Below are 6,603 nucleotides of genomic sequence, written 5' to 3' on the forward strand. Positions count from 1 at the left end.
TTACCATTTCACCCATAACGCATTAAATTCTTCGTAAAAGATTCACCGCAGTTAATTTAATTTATTTATCGACGAGTAATTTTAATCGGCATCAAAATATCTTTTTGATCATATAAACTCCAAAATATTATTAACTTTGGCTAAAAAGCCTCCGAGCCAATATCTAAAATACACAAAAATACATAAAGTATACTTTAAAATTATGGGTCTTACATTACTACCCCCCTAAAATTAGTTTCGTCCTCGAAACTATGCGTCGATAAATAACTCTGGGTGTTGTTCTCTCATCTTGCTCTCCAGTTCCCAAGTCGCATCTCCAGTAATTGGGTTCCAAATCACCTTGACCAATGAAACATCCTTGGTCCTCAACTGCTTAATCTTCCTGTCATCAATTCTGACAGGTGGTACTTCGAATGACAAGTTAATCTTTAGTTGGATTGTGTCTGGTTCGATCGCATGAGATGGATCTGCAAGATATTTCCTCAACTGTGACACATGAAACACGTCATGAATATTGGACAGTATCAGAGGCAATGCAATCCGATAAGCAACAGGCCCAATTCGTGCTGAAATCTGATATGGTCCAATGAATTTCGGAGTCAACTTCTTGATTTCAAGGCTCTACCTACTCCAGTAGTACGTGTGACTCTCAGAAATACATGGTCACCCTGTTCGAATTCTAAAAGTCTGCGACGCTTGTCCGTGTAACTCTTCTGACGATCCTGTGAAGTCTTCATTTTCTCCTTAATCTTCCTTACCTTAGCTGTAGTCTGTTGCACCATCTCTGGTCCGACAATCATACTTTCACCGTCCTTATACCAACACAAGGGCGTTTGACACTTGCGCCCATATAAAGCCTCATATTGTGCCATTCCGATACTTGCGTGGAAGCTATTGTTGTAGGTGAACTCAATCAACAGAAGTACATCATCCCAACTCCCCCTATCATCCAATACACATGCTCTCAATAGATCTTCCAGGGACTGATTCGTCCTTTCAGTCTGTCCGTCCGTTTGTGGATGGTAAGCTGAACTCAATCGTAGTTTCGTTCCCAACGCTTTGTGCAATGCTCCCCAAAAATGTGATGTGAACTTCGGATCACGGTCTGATACAATACTCGATGGTACCCCGTGTAACCTCAACATTTCAGCAATGTAGATCTCCGTTAGCTGATCTACCTTATAGGTGGTCTTTACCGACAAAAAGTGAGCGGATTTAGTCAGTCGATCCACAATCACCCATATAAATTCATTCCTTTCTCCTTGTTTTTGGCAATCCAGTTATAAAATCCATGGAAATGCTGTCCCACTTCCATTCCGGTATATCTAAAGGTTGCAACATCCCAGCAGGTCGCTGATGTTCCACCTTCGCTTTCTGACAAGTTAGACAAGTTGATACATATTCCGCTACATGCTTCTTCATTCCTCAGCCACTACATTGGCCTTCCCAGGGTGGTACTGCAATGTGAAATCAAAATCTTTGAGAGTCTCCACCCATCGTCTCTGGCGCATGTTCAATTCCTTCTGATCAAACAAATATTTCAAACTTTTATGGTCACTGAACACGGTGAACGTGCACCCATATAAATAGTGCCTCCAGATCTTCAATGCAAAAACAATTGCGGCAAGCTCCAAATCATGAGTAGGATAGTTTCTCTCGTGAATCTTCAATTGTTTTGAGGCATAAGCCACAGCTTTCTTGTGTTGCATCAGAACACATCCCAGCCCTTGGTGAGATGCATCACAATAAACTTCATAGGGTTCTTCTGATTGCGGTAATACCAATATTGGTGAGGTCGTCAATTTTCTCTTTAGTAATTGAAAATTTTCCTCACACTTCTCCGTCCATGCGAACGGTTGATCTTTTCTGGTAAGTTGTGTCAATGGAGCCACAATCTTAGCAAAACCTTCAATAAACCTCCTGTAGTACCCTGCCAGTCCTACAAAGCTTCGTATTTTAGTGACAGTCTGAGGCTGTTTCCAAGCAAGAACCGCCTCAATTTTAGCCGGACCTACAACGATTCCTTCCTTGGTTATCACGTGTCCTAAGAAATTCACTTTCTCCAGCCAAAATTCACACTTGGACAGATTGGCATATAATTGCTTCTCGCGTAAAATCTCAAGAACTTGACGTAAATGTTCTCCATGCTCTTCTTCAGTTCTTGAATAAATTAATATATCATCAATGAACACCACAACAAATTTATCAAGGAATGGACTAAAGATTTTGTTCATGTAGTCCATGAAAATTGCTGGTGCATTGGTAACTCCAAACGGCATAACCAGATATTCATAATGTCCATAACGGGTTCTGAAAGCAGTTTTCTGAATATCTCCTTCTCTTACTCGAATCTGATGGTAACCCGACTTCAAGTCAATCTTCGAAAATATCGCGGCCCCTCTCAATTGATCCATTAAATCATCGATGTGTGGCAAGGAATAATGATTCTTAATAGTTGCCTTATTAAGTTGTCTATAATCTACACATAAGCGCGAACTTTCGTCCTTCTTCTTAACTAGCAAAACTGGAGCTCCCCACGGTGATACACTTGGTCTTATAAACTTCCTCTCCAACAAGTCTTCGATTTGGCTTTTGAGCTCATTTAATTCTAATGGCGACATTTGATAAGAAGCCATTGAAATAGGTCCCGTTCCTGGGTGTAAGTCAATGAAGAATTCCACTTCTCTTACTGGTGGCAATCCTGGAATTTCCGTTGGAAATACATCATGGTACTCACTGACGAGCATCACATCATCTATGTCCACATTTATCTTTGCCTCCACATTAGCCAGAGACAAAAACTCATGTGTTCCTTCTCTTAGCGACACTCGGAGTTTGTTGGCGGCTAGGTACTTAATAACTCCTGGTTCGGGAAAAAGAACCAATTTACGAGCACAATCCAAGATCATATAATGGTAAGACATCCAATCCATACCGAGAATGACCTCGAGTGATTGTAGAGGTAAACAAATTAAATTAACCAAGAAATCCCTATTATGAATAGTTATTTGACAATGTAAACATGCAAAATTTACTGTCAAAGTCTTAGCAGGTGTGGAAACAACCAAATCAAAAGGTAAAGCAGACACAGATAACTTCAAGCGATTCACACAATCCATAGCAATGAAGGAATGGGTTGCCCCCGAATCAAAAAGTGTAGTTAGAGTGTTACCTGCAATCTCACTGTCACGTTGAATCAGATTACCAGATGGATTCCCTTCTTCAGCACTCACACAATAAATGCGTCCTCTAGCCGTAGGACGAGTAGCCCTAGTTACATTCACAACTGGTTCTACCTTCGGAGCCGTGCAATCCTTTGCCATGTGTCCTGGCTTCTGACAATTGTAGCAGGTGAGAGTATTAGGGGTACAAGCGTTAGCATAATGTCCCTCTTCCCCACATCGGAAACAACGAACCACTCGTCCCAGTTGTCTCCCAAAATTCTGGTTCCCTGGGTGATTCTGCCCACCGTTGTTAGTTCGTGGTCGATTGTAAGGTTTAGCAACTTGCTTTCCTTTGTTCTGAAAATTCACCCGACTAGGGCCTCCAGAATTAAAATTCCCTCCTTGGCTAGTCCTCTTATTCTTCATATCCTCAACTTCCCTACATTTTTCCACAAGAACTTGGAAACGTTGAATTCCCAAGGGCAAGACCGAGTCTTGAATCTCGTACTTTAGTCCGTCTTGGAAACGATGACACATGAATGGTTCACGGAAAAACCTGAAGTGTCTCGATAGCGATTCAAACTTAGCGGCATATTCACCCACAGTCATGTTCCCCTGATGCAGTTTCAGGAAATCATCACCCAGCTTAGTCCTGGTACTCATCGGGAAGTATTTGTCTAAAAACTTCCTTTTGAATGATTCCCAGTTCACCTCCTCGTGAGCTGATCTCATCAACAATCTTGCACTCCTCCACCAGTACTCAACATCCCCTAGTAGCATATAAGTGGCATAGTTGACCTTCACTTCTGCCTGGCAGTTAATCATTTCGAAGATCTTCTCCACTTCTTGGGTCCATTGATCTGCTTTCTCCGAATTCTCATCCCCTTTAAACTTGGGAGGATTGTAACAACGAAAGTCTTCTAATCCTCTTGACTCTGCAGCACGGATCTCTCTTCCCCTCTTTTCAAGATCACGTTGAGTCTTGGCAGCAGTCTGTGCAGCAACAGAAGCAGCCATGTTATTCATAGCCTCCGCCATTCGATCGTCCCTATTAGCATTGGCTCTCGGAACGTCATCCCTTCTTCGCGGCATGGATTTTACAAGCAGCGGAAAAGTTTCTCTAAATATAAATCCAAAACATTTACACAACAACAAATGGTACATGGAACCCATTCAAATAAGATGTCAAACTGACAATATTAGTATAAGTACAGTTTTCCAAATTAAAAATACTCCAACCCAAAAAGAAGGACAATCTATAACTAAGGTTCCACAGCCCCCAAAGAAAACCAAACCAAAGCTCTGATACCACAATGTAACACCCCGATTTTCAAAGCAAGGGTGTATTTTTTTTTTTCAAAAGAAATTAAAATAAAATAGAGAAAAACAAATTAGGAAATACCTTTGGATAAATAATTGAGTCATTATAATTTACAAGCACCGGAAAAGTTTCTCAAAATACGAATCCAAAGTATTTACACTTCAAAAGGTGGTACATAGACCCCATCATAATAAAATGTCAAACAGACAATATTAGTATAGGTACAATTTTCCAAATTAAAATACTGCAACCCAAAAAGAAGGACGTCTAGTCCCTATACATCAACCTAATCTGATCATCCTACCAAAAAACTATACACCCTGAGTGATCTCCACGCGCCCCGTGAGATCCTCCTACATAGCTCCAGTCAAGTATTCCCATCCGTAGGGTACGAACCGGCAGGATCGTCCTGGCTCTCATCTGAGGGCAAAGCCCAGATTTCCACAATAGTTGTAAAGGGTCACCAACCGAAATTAACAGATAACACATAACATTTAAGTTTTAAATGCACAAAATAACCTTTCAACTAAGCATGCACCTTAAAAGGATTTTCCATATGCTAAAAGTTCATATAATGCTTGCCAATTAAAAATGAAATCAAAATGAAGTTCTCAAACCATCAAGTAATACATAACTGACCAAAGCAATGATAAATTAATTGAGCAATCGATTATCTAACTCAAAGTAAAGACTTCTACTGAGCCAATCGATTGCCAAATCGATTTGGTCAGTTCTGCTGAGTTCCTGCATGGCCAAATCGATTTTGTCAGTTTTGCTGAGTTCATGTGTTGCCAAATCGATTTCTAAATCGATTTTGGCAGTTTTGCTGAGTTCCTGCCTCTCTGCCAATCGATTTCCAAATCGATTTCTTAAAAGATTTTGAAAGACATATTTATACAATCGATTGGCAAATCGATTAGGTTAAAATAGTGAACTTCCTACAACTCATCCAATCGATTGGGAAATCGATTTCCCTGCTTATTCTTCCAAAAATACTTAAACTAATTCAATCACACTCACACATAACTCCAAAACTTAACACTTAGCAAAACCCACACAATCACCACGACGAATTGGTTTTCGAAACAGTTTTACAATCCATCGCACTCACACACGCTAATCAATACATAACACTTAGCAATTCCAACACAATTACCACAACAATTCCAATTCAAACCATTCAATCATATACTTGATTCAAACACGACTCGTGTGCCAAGCACCCTAATGCAATGCGTATATGCCAAAATGCATGGACTCGGAATTCCAAACCAAAACCCTCCTCGAAGGGCCGTAAATCATAATTGTACCGCCTATCGCAGGCCAAAGTACCAATTACCGAGGTGCCACCTATCACGGGTCTGCACGATTTACTAAATAGCGTAAACCATAAACGTACTGCCTATCACGGGCTCGTATCGTTTACCGAGGTGCCACCTATCACGGGTCTGCACGGTTTACTAAAATAACGTAAATTGTAAATGTACCGCCTATCACAGGCCAAAGTACTATTTACCAAGGTGCCACCTATCACGGGTCTGCACGGTTTACTAAAATAACGTAAATTGTAAATGTACCGCCTATCACAGGCCAAAGTACTATTTACCAAGGTGCCACCTATCACGGGTCTGCACAATTTACAAAAAAACCGAAAACCATAAACGTACTGCCTATCACGGGCCCGTACCGTTTATCGAGGTGCCACCTATCACGGGTCTGCACAATTTACAAAAAAACCGAAAACCATAAACGTACTGCCTATCACGGGCCCGTACCGTTTATCGAGGTGCCACCTATCACGGGTCTGCACAATTTACAAAAAAACGAAAACCATAAACGTACTGCCTATCACGGGCCCGTATCGTTTATCGAGGTGCCACCTATCACGGGTCTGCACAATTTACAAAAAAACCGAAAACCATAAACGTACTGCCTATCACGGAACTTTAAGTAAATAGAAATATTAAGAGATTCCCCATTTTTAATACTCTTTTAACTTAAACGATTTCAAAACGAATATTAAGTAAACAAGACATTAAGAGATTCCCCATTCTTAATACTCGTTTAACTTAAACGATTTTCAAAACAAACATTAAGTAAACAAGACATTAAGAGATT

Source organism: Cicer arietinum, chromosome 3, assembly GCF_000331145.2.
Source record: "Cicer arietinum cultivar CDC Frontier isolate Library 1 chromosome 3, Cicar.CDCFrontier_v2.0, whole genome shotgun sequence".
Taxonomy (NCBI): domain Eukaryota; kingdom Viridiplantae; phylum Streptophyta; class Magnoliopsida; order Fabales; family Fabaceae; genus Cicer; species Cicer arietinum.